Below are 19,151 nucleotides of genomic sequence, written 5' to 3'. Positions count from 1 at the left end.
TAAGCTCACCCCAAGGTAATCAAAGTAAGGTACCTGATCAATTGAATTACTACCCACTTATATATTCCTCTTATAGCTCTTTTGCCCTACCAGGCTAAAAACCATAAATTCTGTTTTCGAGCTGTAAAATTCCAAACCCCTCTCAATACAAAATGCATTGAAGCTGTTTAACAGCTGTAAAAGTCCCTGGGAGATTTTGCAAGTAGCAGAGTGTCATCCGCACAGACTAAGGCTATCACCTCTGACCACCCACCCTTGGGGAATCACACCCATCTGTACTCAAATAGTCCACTACCCTATTGATATACAGTGAGAACAGGGTTGGGGCTAGAACACTGCCCTGTCTAACTCTATGTTTTATTCTAATAGGTTCCGTAACTTGCCGATTTTCACCCCACCTCACCTGGGCATAATTTTCTGAGTGTGCCTGCACCCACCAAGATGTTCAGCAAAGTTGCAGGGATACCCATTTCATCAAGGACCTTCCATAACTTAAAAATAGGAACCAGGTGGAAGGCAGATCGCAAATCAACAAAGGCAACATAAAATTTTCCTGTGCTGATTACCAACATCTTCTAAAAGATCCATGTAAAACGGAAGCCCTAGTCTATAGTGCTAATGCTACTCCTAAAGCCCACCTGGGCCCATACTATAGAAGTGCCCTGGGGGCACAACCGGCATTTGTGGCCGCTTTGCGTGCTCCCAGGGCATTTCGGTATTACAGAAGTGGCGGAAGACACTTGTGCAGCCCCTTCTCTAACGCCGATTGCACTGGTGCACATAAAGTGCCAGCCCTATCTTCAGGTAGTGTTGCTTCATTTGCATGGGAGCGTGTCCCATGCAAATGACGGAATCAGAGACAGTACATTGTGGTCCCTGTTTGTCCTATTCATAACTATCATAAACTTTAGGAAGGGCCAAAGGCTTAAAACAAATTTGGAAGTAGTTGATTCTGCTCAAATGTCCTGGTCTACTAAAGGTGATGCTGCCCTATCGAAGGACTCCTTCCATTGGCTGGTCGGAGATCGAAGTTGAGGATCAGTGCCAACCCTTGCGCTGCTCTGGATAATCATTTCACGGTGGAAAATCTATCTGTGGAACTTTCCATTAGCTGTCGAACCCCGATGTCAAATCGTGAACGGTTACTATTAATGATTCCATGATAGTATTAAAATCTGCAGCAACTATATGTAGGTATCTCCGGATAGCTCGGAGCGGGTGTTCTCTAACATGTTTACTACCCTAGATCCTGCAGTAAGGGCTTCCACTTGAATGTATACATTACAGATCTTAAGGATCATATCCGAAGGAAGCTTCACACTAACTGTTCGTATGTCTAGGGAATCTATAAATATAGGCTGATTGCACATTGGAGCAAGACCTTGACCCAGATTGCTAGGCCCCCGATAGCCTGCCACCTACCTGGTTGTACTGCATTAGTGCAATAAGACGTAAACACATTCCTATCAATAGGGTCAAAGCACCATGTCTTTGGAAAGAGACAGATTTCATGGGCATCTATAAACTGCCCATAATCTGTTTCCAAAAACATTTTTCTATCCCAGGCTACATTCTATGGGACCTTGTTTAGGTACAGAGCAGCTTGTTTTGCGTGTCCTGGGTTCCTGGATATATCCCTTCATAAACCCTCCCCCTTGTACCCAATGAGCACGGATGGATGCAGTCTCAAAGGGGCATATCTTCTCTGGTTGAAGCCCCCATGCCCCCTCTACACTCACCTATTGGGGTCAATTCTTGTATACCCTGCCCCATGATTCCTAAAATAATTGCCTTTGTGTCTCAGCGCTTCGACTGCGTTATGTACAGGTGATTTTAAAATGGGAGGCTTTGGAGATGTATGCTCCTGTTGGACTATGGGATAGTGTACTTTAGATGTAGAGTTCGAGGACCCTTTGCCCACACACTCGCATGCCCCCCATACCACTCTCTCTTCTTCTCATGCCCTTTACCATCTTTTTTGGGGAGAAAACTTCCTCTCCTGGCCCACAAATTATGTCCAAAGGACTTTCAATCGTCAACTGCCCTCCCTGGTTATCAACACACTTCTCACTCCTACCCCTCCTATCAGCAACCTTCTCACCCCCCCCACCCCCCTCATTGTTTTTCTTCACCTTCTGATGAGTAGTGATTATCAGTTGCGGCCCGTGGAGGGAGTTCCGTGGGGTGGAAAGGCGGTGCAGGGGAGGGCCAGGATGGGGGTAGTAAACATCGGAATATGGATGATTGGAGGTAAGTAAACAATTAAATAAATAATACAAATGTCTTAGCACACGCTGCATTGCATTTTGCGATGCAGGGCGCACAACGAAATTCGTTTTATTAATTTAATTGTTTACTTACCTCCAATCATCCATATTCCGGTGTTTACTACCCCCCCGCCCGCCTTTCTGCCCCATGGAACTCCCTCCACGGACCGCAACAGGTGATTATGACACTCAACTACTGCGTTCACCTGCTCCAACATAGCAGCACCAGTCTTCTTAAGACTTCTAGTTAGGGATTTTGTAGCAGCTGGAGTTGTTACTCTCTAAAGCGTTAGAGAGAAGGACGCCCAGGACATATTGTTTGGGGTCAAGGACAACAAGTTTTCATGTTTATTTTGTCTTTGAGACAAGTAGGCCCAACTCCCTGCAGCACAAACCCTTTGGCTGCTGGATTACAGTACCATAGAATAGATCAGGAAAGGGCATAGTCTGCAGTTAAGTTAATATTTGTGTTCATATGTTAATGCTGTTCGAACTTTTATTAATGGTTCATTAATACAAAGCCTTTATTATTAGCTTGAGCGCTCTAAGAAAATGTGAGTTCAGACTGCACTACTGACAGTGGTTTCAGTATAAAAATGTGTACACTTTTGCAAAGTTGAACAATATAAAGCTACGAAAATAATGCTTCAAGGATGCATTAGATGTAAATATATGCAAAAGCTTGAAAGCAAGATTGAGGATTCTTTGCTTTCAAAATAAAACGTTCATTAAATAAATGCAGCTCGGAAAAAAAGTTTTAATAAGCTGCTGTGAAATTTTAGGTACCATTTCTTTGAAGCATCATTTAGTAAAATGTATTAATACATGCTACTATTTCCCAAAAATACTCATAATACAAAAATCAGTGTAACCAGTTTCAACAAAATTATAGAAAACGTGAAAATAAACAACCATTGGCAAAGCCAATAGGTAGGACATTGGTGTTCAGCTTTCTGGTTTTGTCAATATGTGTCTTGTTTTGACATGGTTTTTGTACAGCTTTATTGTTTTGGGAGCTATCGGGCCCTCATCATTATAACAAACATTGGTAAATGCAAAAGAAAATGTTGTCCAAAAAAATACACATTGCCAAAGTAGTTCGTTCCTTGCTCTGAACAACACTACTTTGCGTGCTGAAATGCTCCTTGTGAAAGAGCAGAATGCTGTCACTCACATTGAAGCCAGTCAGTAGATAGAGAGATAGAATTTTAATTTTTTTTAAAGGGCTTGGTTAATGCCAGGTATAAATAGGGGCCCAATTTTTAAATTAAGTCACAAAAGTACACCCAAGGTATATTTCCCTGCATTAGTGCACGTTTATGGCTTTCTTGAAATCACAAGAATATACAGAAGTAGGTCAGGAAATCATATTCCTAGAAAATATTTGTGAACTGCATTTTAACACGAGCAAATGTTCATGTGTAGATTTGCTCATGCGAAAATGTGTTAAGCGGTAACAAGTCCACTTTCCCACCAATCACTTTTCCCCCCAACCCTGGAAGAAGTTTTACTTCTGCCCTTGTCAGGAGTACATTTCCAGCCTTTCTCTGTATTAGTAAAGATTAGAGATGACCTGATGAAAACTCATAAAACATACAAGTTATAAGGTTTGCACAGACTCAAAAGGGCATTCTAACCATGGGGAACTATTTCTTACCGCTACCTCCAACCTCAGTTTGTAGATCTGCAGAAAGGTCGCAAAATAAGGGATTTGCTAGAATTCAAACCCCACTATGGTATGAGTTCTGGCACATTCAAAGTGGCTATTGTCAGAGCTCTTATATAATGAGGGTACTCCCATAATTTTAGAAACAAATTCCTATGCACACACAATATCAAATTGAAATGTAAAGTGTTATACTCTATTGTATATTCAGTAAAAATCAAGAAATTATTGTCCAATTCTTCTTTTCTGAGCAATTTTTTCTTTTATTGCTCAAGTAATCTCACGCCAGCCGACACGTGTTTCATCAGAGTACAGATTGCTCTGACTCTTCAGGGCTTTCTTCTAATAGTGGCGTATGTTGTATTCCCACTTAACCGGTGATAATTCCAACCCGGTAAGGGTATCGTGTGCTGTAGCTCGTAATAGGAATCTCCACTTTCTCCTTGATGTGTAAGCAATCATGGTCTAACTGCCGTAAAAATTGTGCGCAGGCGGAACAGGAACAGACCTTATTATTTGAAAACATGTTCTCCGCTTTTGAACATCCGAACGACAGTGAGACGCCGGATTCGCGGCCGGGCAGAAGGTCCAGGAATATTCTGACTTTTTGAAATACTTATACAGAGAAATATTTCTACACAAGAACTTTCTCGAGGAACCAAGAGTTATCTAATTAGAAACAGGTTTTCAAATAATAAGGTCTGTTCCTGTTCCGCCTGCGCACAATTTTTACGGCAGTTAGACCATGACATTTGTCGGGTGTTGCGCTCAACACCTTTGGTAAGGGTTCAATGGGTTTCCCCTTTTTCCTGTGGCACCACTAATTATAATTGCGAACCATACAGGTAGTCAGAAACATAGCGGAGCGCAAGTATTCCCTGTAAATCAAAACCCGGTTGCTTTGTAAATATACTCCCATAATTTGTTTCCACACTATAGGGTCTACTATGATGTCGACATCATCCCCCACCCGCCTCCCCTTTCCCCCGCCATATTATGATGGAGGGTGTACGGCGGCGGACGGAAAGATCGTCCGCCGCTTTTCCGCCCGGTCGACTCGTCGACCCGGCAGAAAAGGGTTGAATATGGTAGCGGTGTCTGCTAGACAAAGTCCGCCTGCCATTGTAATAGACCCCTACATGTCATCAACAGGAAAAGTGGATTTTGTAACAGGACAAGTAGATTTATAAAGCAAACTGTCCCATGGACAAGTAGATATTTTATTAAATTCCACCCCCCTGCATTTATGGGATATGCTTATTGCTGTTACATGTGGATGGAGAGGGGCAAATGAGGGCCGTTGAAGGAGAAGAATGAACAATTTCATTACATTTAACAAGTAAGGTGTCAATCCTGTCTATTACATAGTTATCACCCACCGATCTTAGGGACTTTTTGTTTTTACTAGAACCCTGGGCCCCTTCGGTCACCTTCCTTCTGCCCATTATTTGGGATTAGAAACAATCAATTATCTCTACAGTAATATCCTTAACAGAAAAGTGAAAGCACCTGAGGAGCAAGGGTGCTACATGGGCCTATCTTGCCTCCCGTGAATGAGAATAGGATCCACTACTTCCCTCTATTTCAACATTGAGAAAATACAAGATGAATACATACAATAAGAGTCCCTCTACAAAAGAAGTACAATTAAAATTAAAAAGTAAATACCGACAATTCAAACTTTGGAAGGACAAATAGCAGACACAGTCAATAAATAAAAGTTATTGGAGTGGCTCAGCCCAGTCTCCTCCAGGCTCCGACGTGCATAGATGCACCCGTCCTCGGCCCAGTCATGTCCAGCACTGCAGGATAAGCAGGCGTAATTTTGAGGGCTGGGGCGATGGGCGTGTTGTTGGCACCTCCTATGGTGCTAGGTATGCTGTTTTTTTAAGTACCCCAGGGCATGCGCCCGCTGTAGTGCAATGTTCCGTGCTCTGGCAGAGTAGGCGTGTTTTTAGGACACACGGTGAGCGTGTCGTTGGCACCTCCTCTGATGCTAGGCATGCTGGTTGTTGAAGTGCCCCGCAGTGTGCCCACACTGTAATGCAATGTGTCCTGGACTGCGGGTGAAGCAAGCATGTTTTTGAGGGCTGGGGCAGTGAGCGTTTCGTTGGCACCTCTTCTGGCGCTAGAGATGCTGGTCTTTGGGAGTCCTCCCAGAGCGTGCCCTCTCTGTAATGCAATGTCCTTATAACTATACAGGCAATAACTAGGTGACTGATTTCGTTTACACTGGACACTGAAAATATACTTTACCTTGACTGTAAGAGTATTGACAATGTTGCCACATTTCATATTAGCCTCCCAATGAAGATATCTTTTCATTTAAATGGTATTTGGCAGCAGCACCCTATGCTATTTGTCTCTTTGCTCATTCGAGTCCCCAGGCCTTTTCCTCTCGTGTCTCCCACAGATTCCACTCCCTGCCCTTGTCAATTGTTAAATAACCAGGCTTGGCGTCGATTTTGAGATTTATAAACAATGTGCTCGCTTACACTGAAGTACTTCTTAGTTATCTTTTGTCAGAAAGTGTTTTGAGTGCTGTATGTGGTGACATAGGGGCTGATTAGGATGGCAGGTTGACTTTAGTCTGCCCGCCATCCTTGCAGTGCTGGGACTGGATGCCAGACGTGCCGCGGTCCCACACAACTAATTAGGATGCGACCGCCACCCTGATGGTCGCATTCCGCATATTTGACATTGCGGCGGGTGCCTTGTTGCGCACTGCCATGCCATAGGTATCCCCAAAGTGCAGTGGGGAGCCCGCAATTGGCACCCAAAGCAATTCCCCACCAGTCTTTCAATGGCGGCTTTGCCGCCATGGAAAGGCCTGTGAAACCCAGCATCCTAATATTGATGGCGGTGCCTTCTAGGCACCACCACCATATTGAGGCCCAAGTCCGCCTGTCCGGTAATCGGAAAAGCGGCAGACACACTTTGCGTCCACCGTGACACTCCCGCCATTATAACATAATATCGGGTTGGGATGGCGATCCACCCACCATTCTAATGACCCCCTTAGTGTTTCATATGTACATGTATTTCATATTTAGAAGCTCAAACACCCCTTATCATAGCATGCAGACAGAAGTTTTAACCCTAAAGCTTTAGGGGCGGTTCACTGATAGAATATCGATTCCCAAAATATCCCCATACACAAATATCGATGTCAAAGACATCGACATCCTATAGTTAAAATTGTAAGTACAAAAATATCGATGTAAAAAACATAATGTACAAAATATCGATTTTTTTAAAACTAAAAATTTATGTTAAATATATTAAATAATAAAATAATAAAATAACACAAAATATCATTTAGATTTAATATACATTTTAACAAATATAATGAAATTAATTTAATTAAAAAAATATTCAAACATACATACATAAAATGTTATATATATATATATCTATTTCCTTTAAAACAATTAACAAACTATTAATTTTAATTTATTTTACAATTTTATAAATATATACAAATTTACAAATAAATACATATATATTTACTTACACTTATAACATAAAATCTAATGAAAAACATGCTATTATACAGTAAAACATTAAAATATTTAATAGTCTTTAAAATTAAATTAAACAGTATGGAAAGTGTTGGATTGCAGAGGGGTAAAAATTACCATTCCCACTCCAGTGAGTGCAACAGTAGGGAAAGTGTTGGATAGCGAAGGGGCAAAAACGACTATTCCTACTCCAGTGGGGGCAACAGTAGGGAAAGTGTTGGACAGCGGAGGGGTAAAACTTAATGCCTGCGGTTCTGGCCTTTCCATGGCGGCAATGCCGCCATGGAAGGGCAGGCAGGAATTGCTGTGGGGGCCCATTGCGGGCCCCAGGGGGTGGTGGGGGGCTGCACTTAGGGGTACCTATGGTACACCCCTACATTGCCATGCTCAAGTTGGCAGGCACCGTGCAGTGCCTGTCACGTTGTGCATGTCAATGCACAGCATTCCTCTTTGGCAGTGCGGCGGGTGCTGCTTACCCGCCGCAATGGTGGAGATGCGGGATGCGACCGCCATTGTGGCGGTCGCATCCTAATTGGCTGTGCGGGACTGCCGCACCACTGGCAGCCGGTCCCAGCAACGCTAGGGTGGCGGGCGGACTGAAGTCTGCCCACCATCCTAATGGGGCCGAAAGCCATGCAAACCTCAAACCCTGCCTAAATTTGCACATTTACCTTGCATTTCTGCGATGTAAACTTCCGGAATCAGCAGAAATCCACAATATTCCTACAACCCAGCGTTTCCCCACTTGTCCCGATAAAAATGTTACCCCACTTGTGTGACTTGGCCTGGTGCCCCCAACAGACACAAATCAAACCAGGGTCAATGAGAGTCGATTCGTGAGACTCCCATTGACCTCTAAATCACATGGTCGTACGGAAACCCACAATTTCAGAGATGTACAAATAACCACTGCTCATAAACTCCATATCTTGTGCCTATTTAAAAAAATATAGGTTGCGTTAATACTTATTTTTCACTCTACATATTTCACCATATAAATTAGTCTGTACTCCGTAAACAATTAAAAACCAATGTACGGTGCAGCTTAGGTGTTCCGTCTGGGTACCTGAGAATTTACAAACCCTATATATCACCACAACCAAAAGGGTCTAGTGAACATAATGGTACATTGATTTTATGAATTGGCCATCCTGACAAAAAGTTACAGATGAAAATATTTTCACAAATAGCGTTGTTTCCTACTTGTTTTCAATTGCTCTTTATTTCAACGGTTAGTTTCTTTGAGAAAACCTTGAGGTATCTACATATATGACCCCTAGCTGAATTCGGAATTTTGGCTACTTACCCATGGGCTTCACACTGGGTTGCATCACAAACTGGAAGTAGGGTGAAAGCACCAAAAATAGGAACGATAGGCTATCTTTTGAAAAATGCCAAAACTGTGGTATAAAAATTATTTTTTTGATTCAGTTCTGTATTTTTTCATAGTGAGATAAACACCCTAATTCCGAGTTTGTGGACCTGGTAATGAGCCAAAACATGCATATTTGGTATTAATGGCACCTACATTTACACTTTTCTCTTTTAGCAAGGCTTTTTCTCCTTATAAATTTCACCAGGTTTTAAGCTGGCAAAAACTGTCAAGAGAAAACAGCAAAGGCACAATAAGTATAGCAAAACTCTGAATTCAAGTCACTGAACAAGTCCCTTTTACGCAGGGATCAGAATGTTCCCTAAACTCATTTGCAGGGCAATTATTTGTGAGAAAGAATGCATCAGCAAATCAGGACTAAAATTACAAAATTGTATAATACTGTGAACCTCGACTGTTGTGGAAGATGAGCTGGGGTGACCAAATATTTCTGTAAGACTGCAAATAGTGCTATATTTTGCCAAGGAATGTATATGTTTTTTTTCTGTTTAAAGGATAAGCAAAGAACAATTAGCTGGCCTGTTCAGATGATATCAAAAACTATTCATGAAATTTAACAAGGTAGATTTTTTATCAAAAGTTATTTTGTTGTTAGGTAGGCGTTTTGAACTGACATGGCAACATTTCTAAAACTCAAAATTAACTTTCAATGTATAGTTTTGATTCCGTATTTTTTCCACTTTACCAGGATTGTCCACTTTTTCCTGTTCTGAATCTACAACTTGGCAGAAGAATTATGAGATGTTTCTCTGTTAGCAAGTAATCCCAGAAGACCTCCACATTTAAGGGGTTGTTTTGGAGCATTCTAATAGCTAGAAATTAAAAAGTATCAGCTTATGTAGTGACCAGATATTCTTGAAGACCTACAATTTTGAAGGTCTGAGCTAGGGTCTTTAAACCTAGCTGGCCCAGATGTTTATCTCGTCATGTGAACTAAACTTGACGGAATTCACTTTTCTCCCATGCCCTAATAAATGCTGGAAATTAAAATACTACTCGCCAAGACTCAATAGCAGTTGGACCAAGAATATATGTATAAATCATTTACAGAATGCAGCTAGAATCAAGGCATTTTAGAATGTGTCTTAAAAGATTTACCTAGCTAGATTAAATCTACTTTACCCAAGAAGTGTATTTTCCTAATCTGCTGTATGCCCACACACACCTTGCATGGTTTAAGGTGAGCCCATGTTGGTCTGACCACTTCCAAAAATGCAACTTTGATTAAAAAAAACTATTCCAGGAATCCTGAGCCAAAGCATGCTATAGCTACCCAATCCAATCCATATGTAGTTTGAGAGGAAGTAAATAGTATGGCTAATGTCATGAGCACGACTAATAAGACATCTCTAGTGAACTGCTGTCTAAAGAGATTTTTAGAATTGCTTAGATTAGTCAAAGAAAGCAACTGATGCATTTAAATTGTGATTCTGTAAATTTCAACCATAGAATATTCATGCAAAATGTTACTTACACCACAAACAGCAACCTCCATTATGGCATCAAATCCACCTTTAGGAGAAACCAGATTGCCAGAAATGTGCTGTTTCCCTACAAGCTCATTGAACAGACTGCCATCTCTTGTAAGTTTAAGTACATTTTTTAAGCTAAAGCTAGTACAATTTTGGTCATCAGCGCAAGGGTTCAGGAGCTTAGCAGTGGCGGGACTGGTGTAAGGCATCACAGTATTCTCCACCAAAGAACCAAAACCTAAAAAATAAAGACAAAAGAGCAAAGCTTAATATATTTGGACATGATCAGAAAATATCTAATGTTTACAAAGGCTGCATGCAAGCTGTTTGCCCACCAGCTCTTCAATCAGTTTCAATAAACTTTCTTTTAATGAGTAGGTTTTTACTGAAGACTCTACATTTGATTATAAAAACATGCAAGGAACTTATACAGCTCCTCTTTCAGATACTTCTTGAGATACTCACTGGTTATCCATACAATTATATTGCACATCAAAAAGGTTGAATTTAATTACAAGCTAAGCAAATCATGTATTTAAATTAGTGGTTTAGGTGTATGTGGTTTTCAGTTTGCTTTATAAACAGCACAGGTTACCCAAGCCACATTTGCAGCGACGCCTCGTCTTAGGTTTGGTAACTTCTACTAGGGTAACTATGTGCTTTATCTTTAACCCGATTTACCCACTCTTATCCCTTACACACCAACTCCTAATCATTCAACAGCAGTACAACTTATGCTTCCAGAAAAAAAGTGCTATGCAATATGCTTTAAAAAGGTTTTCAGATTGTTTTGCATCCTGAGAATAAACGCAAACTTATTTATGAAAAATGTGGCTTACCAGGGTTGGAATGAAAAGGTTGCACCTCAAAAAGTCAAGTCAACAAGTCTCTACATGTGGATATATTTTCCTCAAGGAGAAACAAAAGCTCTTCTACACTTCACTGTCATTTACACTTCAGCTGATTGACCACACTAGACTATGCGTGGGGGCAGGGAATGGGGGCAGTTTGTAGTGTAGTTCCTATATTCCCAATAGGCTCTGCGCATTGGAATAACATAAACGATAGTTTAGACGTAGGACTGAGGTCGACTAGGTCTCTATTGAATATGTTAGACTTAATTATGAATGCCAGCTTGCTCAGAGGTCACTAGAAACTTTCTTGAGTAAACAAGAAGGTGTTAACTTTCCTGAATAGACAAGAAGGGATTAGTTTCTGACAACCGCATAAACATGACAACTTTGCTCCCTCCAGAATAAGGAGTATATCTCCAGAGTCGCGGAAACGATAGATAACTATTTCACTCAGTCAATCGTGCATGCTTAGTTTCACCAGAAGCGCAGAGAAATAGAGAGACAGGCGTTTTCAATAAAAGTGGTTATTTATTGAACAGTCTTCTTTCTTATGCAAGAGAAGTGAGTTGCCACAATTGCAATACTTGTCATAAAGTAAAGTGCGTACAGTAAAAGGAGTATTATAAAATAATACTGTAAAAGCATGGTATGGTTTCTAAGCCATACGGTGTTTAAAATAGATAACATATATACATAGATAAAACCATGACTAAACGTACTCAACTGGTGCTTCTAAGATACGCCTACCCCGGTGTACCTAACCTAAGCCTAGTACGTGGGAAGGAGTAAGTTAGCTTGCAGTTTAAGTTAAGATAGTTTTTGCCAAGAATCTGAATCAAGAATTCTCTAAGAATCTAATCAGCTCCGTACCTTGGTTATAGAATGAAGGAGGTCTTGTATCTCTTTCTCAGGACTCGATCTCCCAGCAACCCGCAAGGGTGACTGGAAACACTGGAGCTGGATTTCTCGGCAGGAGAAAAGACAGCGTCTCTCTCAGTGTGTCAATGGGAGGGTCGGCTTCCTTCAGCACTTGCCACAGCAGGGCGTCGGGCAAGTAGATAGATGATCTGCTCCAAACCACCGTGTGTCTTGTTAGGGCAGCTGCTGGTATATTTATACCTGGAAGGTGCCAAGTTTGACGTAAGGTTGGACATAAGACATCACTAAGAACTCGCAGTTCTTTTTAGGACTCCAGGAGTTCTAGGACAAATCAATACAGAAGCAGGGGGAATTCCCGGGCTGCTGGAGGCTTGGTTTGTTTAAGAACGCGTTGTGCTTTCTAGGAGTCTATGGGAGTAGCCTTGCCGTATTTGGACTGCATTGGCTATGACTAAATATGGATATGATTCTTATTCCTTTATAAGGATATGATTTGTTATAACCACATCAGGGCATAAATCGGTAATATTTAAATAGGGTCCTAGATACGTTTATAACACCCACTCCATGTATAATGTCCATCATTACTAAATATTAAGCAATTTTAAACATATGACTATGCATGTGTTTTCCATCCCACCCCAAAATACATAAAATGCATTTGAAATGGTATATACACGAAAATTTGTATTATACTGTACGTTTTCAAGCAGTGATATCATTCAGATAATGCAAATATAGTACGTTTAAATATTGGCTGAATGAATCACGAAAATTACATTCATGAAATGGCTCTTAATACAGAAGAGAAGGTCGAGACCATTTCATCACATATTTATACAAGATTGTACATGTGCTAGAGGCTGAATCAAAATATTGTCTCTAGAGTTTAAAAATAGAAATCTTGTTCTCTAAGAATAGTTCTACTTTAAGCAGAGCATCATGTGCCAAAAAATAAGTAAATATTTTGGGAACGGGGAAAAATAATTTCACTTTCAGGGCAAAAAATAGTTCCTCAGTTTTTTAGAAGTTTCTGTTTTTCCAAATTGAAGGTCGAATTCAGAGTTCAGGGAACGCTGTGTGCTCAAAAGTTATTCTCGTTGTTAGGAGAGAACATTAACTCAGATAGGGTGGCAAAGAATCCGTCTACAACAGTAGGTGAAAGTTTGACCAAGTTCGAAAAAGCAGAAATAGTACAGATATGAGAGGCATTGCTGTCATCGGTAATCAGATCAGCAATGGTCACAGAAGGTGGTACCTGTGTGCCGCTTTCATCTCGTACCTCACCGCCACCTAATCGTAATGGTGAAGTCTCAACGAATGCCGTCATCAGAATAGGTAGCCGCTGGGGACAACACGTTGCATGAGCCGTTACCGAACCAAGCAAAGTATCGATATTCAAAGGTACTGCTGATGGTAGTGTGAGACAGACGTCCAACACGCATTCTTCTCCGCATAGCAGGCATCGTAGAACAGGTAAGATGCAATCTTGCCAGATTGGTCTGAATGAAAGAAACCATGTGGTATTCAGATCTCTTTGCTGAGCTAAGCCGAGTACTTTAGTAATTCTTTCTGGGTATCTCATCGCAAGGATCCTTTCTTCCATGGTAGCCTGAGTTTTGTTTGTGGCTGGATTTGCCATATCAGAGCAGAAGGAACAAAAATAACATTCCTGCTACGAGTCCCAAGATGAGAGGCAGGCCGCCAAACACAGAGTGCACGAAATTCGGGAAGATGCTCAGGACTGCTTCAAAGGGTGCTAATAGTCCCCAAAAATTGTCTTAAATACATGTGCGATGCCACTGGTATCAGACATGTTTAAAATTTGACCTAACATTTCTGCAAAATGCACGGGGCAATTTGTTGATAATAATGCATGTGTCTCTGCCGCTGTCCCTGCAACTTGCAGATCATACGTCTCTCTAGACGAGGTTAAAGGCACAGTCGTTTGTAAAAGAATAGATTTCATTCTGCTTAAAGTATCAATTCGAATAGAAGAGATATTCAGAGAAGGCCATATAGTTGCCTCCTTGTCTGGTTTGTTGTTTGGATACAATACTTGCATACAGCAAGTGACCATGGAAGTTACACTGACGAGATAGACCCTTCCTGGTACCATGCCACAACAGCTGCGGTCACTTATTATAACGTAACTGCCTTTGGAAAGTTGTCTGAAAAAAGGCTCTATCTGTGTAGCCGGGGTGCCGTGCAGGTGGCATGAAAGGTTATATGATGAACCTTCGCAGGCTCCATGCAAGTTAATTCCTTGATACAAAAGTGTACCGCTTAGTGAATTTTTACAGTTATTACCACTAAGAAATACCTCTTTTTTCCCCTCCCTGTAACATTTATGTGTATAAGGTAGATTCCAGGTCGACTTGATGTAACCTTTACCCAACCTTTCATTCAGGCCTGCTGGTATATTCTTTTGGCAATATTGAAACTGAAAAGTCGTTATCGGAATTGTAATTGTGCCATGTATTATCCATTCAATGACGGGTCTTTCGGAGACTGTCAATGGCAATTTTTCTAGTTTTTTAATGCTCAGCACCGTATAGTCTGTTCCTTTTTGTAACAAAGAGATTTGTTTATCAGTAAGGTTAAAGATAGAAAATAATGACGTTGTGTTGATTAGACGCCATGGCACGTAGCCTGATCGGAGGTTTTGCAACGTCCAGCCTAACTGTACAATAGAACGTAATTGGGACTGGCCATTGTAACATTAGCATATCCTGTTCTATTATATCAATAGCAAATGATACAATGCCGTCCAGTGAATAAATTCTGGAGGACAGAGTCGTTAACCCATTGTCCACTACAGACAGTGATTTTTCCAAATTAATACGATCAATTTCTCGTATTTTTTTCAGCAGTTTCAATTTGCCTTATTTTCCAAGCTTCGTTGTAAGCAGCGTATATACCGGCGTATATGAAACGTTTTTGACGCTGTTTGTGAGGTCCCATTATGAAATCTCGCAAGTCAGCACCTTCTTTAAGTAAAGTCAAGTGTTGCTTAATTTCAGGCAGTGTGGATTTCTGTAGCCATTCGAGTCATAGATTCCCTACACTGGATGTTGTAATTATCCCAGGATGATGTCTCTGGGAATATCTTGGGTCTGGCCTGTTCTGTTTGAACCTCTATTTTGACAGTTATTAGTGTCTGTGGGCCAGATCAACCATTTTCTCCAATCAGGATTAGTTCTGTTTTGTTTTAAAATATGGGATACGTCTATTTCTGCATCTGTAGAGCTATTACTATCAGGTATGGGCTTTGGTATAGACGGTTTATTTAAGTCCTTTATCTTGGCTAGGCCAAGACAGGTTGTTTGTTGAATGGTGTCATTCAGGAACATTATTTGTTCTGGGATCATGCAGGCTCTAAATAATGATTCTAGACCTTGTACCTGCCAATCTTTTGTACCGCAAATGGTTTTTGTTTCAATGTTGTTTTTCCCTTTTGTCTTAATTAACATTTTAAAATAAAACGTTTCTGGATCAGTGATGTTAAACCCTGAGAAGTATGGGAATTTCTCATAAAATGTTTTCGAGCTGCCTTTTGGCGGTGTTGGACAATGTTCCCATTGATTATAAGTAAAAACATTTCTAGGATTAGCAGATTTATGCAAATAGTGATGCCCATAATGATTAAAGCATTTCTTCATAGTTTGATGAGCCTTCTAAATAATCATGTTCTGTAAATTTTGCTGACATTTCTAAATCTGACATCATATTATTAATATTTTCAAAGACCCAATCATCAGAGAAAGTACTAGGTGATAAAAAGTCACTTAATGAAACCTTGAACTGATGTAGATATCTTAAAAGCTCAACCGGGCCATATATGTCGTAATCAGTAGTGTCCCATGCTACACCACCAGGTATAGGAATGGCTGTGATGTTTACTGATGATAGTTCTCTTTTTTCAATGTGAGAAGATCTGTGAGGCTTTAGGACCAAGTTGATGTTCTGACTTGCTGTGTCCATTGTACTATATTTTCCTTCAATCATTCTTCCCAAGCTTAAAACCAAAATGAGCCAGAGTAGGAGGAAAAGTACACCTAAAACAATCCATAATTCAATCCATGGGGAAATCAGATACGTTTCTTTGAGTTGATGAAAGAGTTCAGTCATTTTTCTTTGAAAGTTTTAGTTTCTGGCGTTTCTTCATGTTCACTTGGATCTTCAGAAAAGGAATCGAAATTGATGAAGTAGCCAGCTGTAGTTCTGTCAATTGTTGGAATTGCTTCCGGATTTTCATTAATCTTTGCATTTGTGTAGTCAGAGGCTACATCATTGTAGATGGGTATTTCTTGACGAACTGTTGCAATTTGGGTTTCAAGAGGCACAAGTTCCATGGTTTTGTTGCATAGTCCTTTTTTATTCACTGCAGGTTTATCAAATGTGATTAGTCTCTCAGTTTGAACCTCTTGAATTGTAGCCAGGTTTGGTCTTCTGCAACTTCTTGGGAGTCCACTGGGCCTACTACTTATTATTGGCCACATGATTGTGGTTTTACCAGGTCGATTTATACAACTCTGTTCTCCTTTTTACCAGCAAGAGGCGGTAGTACTACTGATCTTGTTCCGCTGATAGCTAAGATAGGTACTGCTTTTCTGTAAGAAGGCCCAAATTTCTTCTTCACTGTGATCTTTTCTCTGACCAGATCCCCAATCTTTGGAATCCAGACAGGTCTTGCTGGGACAGGTGGTTTTTCTTCAGTGGCCGTTGGCTTTAGCTTTGTGTTACTTAGACTTCTTCTTGTTTCATTTAAGTCCTGTAAAACAGCCAAACGATCTTTGATATCAAAGGTTTTTTGTTCTACCACTGAAGTCTGACAATCGAGGTCTTAGATTATCATTCTAGTACCAAACAAAAGTTCATACGGAGTAATTTCCCCCAGAGAATGTCTTGGCAGATTATTAACACTACGTTGGACACATGTTAGATGTTTGACCCACCCGTCACCCGAACCTAATACCCTCGCTGTTATAGATTGCTTTATGTCACGTTTTTTTCTCTCCACTACCGCATTTCCCTCGGGATGGAATGGACTAGAGTACCGCAATGCAATGCCCAAGCTGGCCATGGCCTCCTTGTAAGCTCGAGAGCTAAACGCAGGACCCTGGTCAGAATGTAGCATGCCAATTGCGTATGTGCCGATAAAGACTCGCAAATCTTTTACAACAGTTCTGGCGTCAGCCGAGCGCTGGAGCCACATCTAAATGAATCTCGTCTTAATAATTATGGGATCGCATTTTTCCATGTGGATGTCTGCGTATAGATAGCCTCATGCTGTCTAATAGAGGTGTCTGGGCTGGTGTCTGGTCCGGTTCACAACTGCGATCTCTGTTGCAGTCCTGACAATCCATTGCAAAGTTATAAATTTGCACGCTCATCCCCGGCCACCAGTATTGTGATTGTAATTCTATTAGAGATTTCAAGATCTCTTGGTGCCTCAGACCCATTCCCATGTGGGCTTCTTGATTCAAGTAAGCCCTCCGGTTCATGTTTGGAATTACTCTGTCCCCCACTCCAGGGATTCGAGCAAAAAGAACGGAGTTCGCATCAATTATGTATCTATTGTCGAGTTGATAGCTGAGAGATAATGCTGCATAGTCTCCTTTTAATGAGGCTTTTTCTGCCAGCATGGTTTCTCCATCTATTTGTTTTTCCAAACGCTTTCTTGTAGCTACGGAAGCCGGTTGAACCACTGCCGTTCTGGCTCTGCTAGCCAATGAATTCCCTGCAACGTGAACGCCATCACGTTGAAGACTCTGCGTATGTATCACGTGAGTCTTTCGTAGTTCTTTCTGTAAAAGAACTACTTGTTCCCAAAGTTTTTTATGTTTGATTGTGCCACCTTTTGCATCTTTGAAACCGTTTTGAACCCAGATCTGCAAGTATTCATTGTAAGACTGGACGCAATAATACGAATCGCACACTATTAGTGTGGGGAATTCGCGATCGGCATTCTCAAGCGCCATCTTTAAAGATCTTATTTCAGCTCGCTGAGCTGTACAGTTTCTGAGTGATTCAGTTTTAGTGACCATCGGTCTGAATTTACCTAAGCGCCAGCGACCTTTAACAATCGCGCATGCTGCATTGTTAATTTGTTTTTCCACAACGTAGTGTTGTGCAAATCTGTCCGTGTAGATTACACAGGTGTACTGTTCGAGAGGCAGAATTTCGATTGATAGAGGACATTCATGTTCTTATTCCAGATCTTCTAGTTTTTTCATTTTCGGATCATATGCGTGTTTAACGTCTGTTGCAGCAAGAGAATTTTCCCATTGTATCCATTTTGGATGTAAGGCTTTAGCATTCGGAATGCTTGGTCTTGTTACTGCCTCAAGGGCTGATACTGCTGTTAAAACAGATATGCTCTTGCCTTGGGCTAGGGCTCTTTCTTTTGCTACAGCAGTTTGAACCGCAGTCAGAATTTTTTTCAGTAGAACTGAATTTCATTTCAGCTTGTGTGTACAAGTGTGATTTATAAGCTATTGGTACCGTTTCTCCCTCATTAGAGGTCAGGTACATGAATCCGCATCTTCCTGGGATGACTCGGATTACAAGGTTGCGTTCATTTGCGCGTGTTTGCAGTTTTGTTTTAGTTAATATATCTGTTTGTATTGATCTTAAAATTTTTGTGTGTTTCTGAGTCCAATTAATTGGTTTGAAATCAGGTTTTATTAATTCGTAGAGAGGTTTAACCCTCTCTGCATAGTTTACAATGTAAGTTCTTCCGAAATTCAGGAAACCTAGAATTGATTGTAAGTTTTTCAGCGTTTTTGGAGCTTGGAGTACTGCACACTTTTCTAAGAAGTTGTCTGCTAGGCTTTTGCCTTCATTTGATAATTCATATCCTAAAAATAGGACAGTTAGGTGGGCAATTCGTGACTTTTTGAAGTTGAATTTGTACCCTTCAGATGCGAATCCAAGTATAATGGTGTTCACTCTTTTCAAGTGTGTCTCCAGGTCATCGTCTGTAAGATAGATGTCATCGACATAAGATAATGCCTCATCATCATACATTTGTAGTAATTCTGTTACCCTGGCTGAAAATAATCCTACAATGTGAATCGTCTGGCTTGGAGACAGG

At 40.8% G+C, this 19,151-nt stretch overlaps 1 pseudogene across 1 annotated transcript in view; it reads right to left on the bottom strand.

Moving 5' to 3' along the window:
- LOC144784514 (integrin beta-1-like) overlaps window positions 1–19,151 on the bottom strand; it is a 369,893-nt pseudogene that overhangs the window by 228,508 nt on the left and 122,234 nt on the right. The window contains exon 6 of the transcript XR_013601670.1: window positions 10,322–10,557. The product of XR_013601670.1 is annotated as an integrin beta-1-like (transcript). The remainder of the gene's footprint in view (window positions 1–10,321; window positions 10,558–19,151) is intronic.

This window comes from Lissotriton helveticus, chromosome 10 (genome assembly GCF_964261635.1).
Source record: "Lissotriton helveticus chromosome 10, aLisHel1.1, whole genome shotgun sequence".
In the NCBI taxonomy this organism is placed as follows: Eukaryota; Metazoa; Chordata; class Amphibia; order Caudata; family Salamandridae; genus Lissotriton; species Lissotriton helveticus.
Note: the sequence above shows the minus strand (reverse complement) of the source record. Positions and strands in the feature narration are given on the sequence as shown.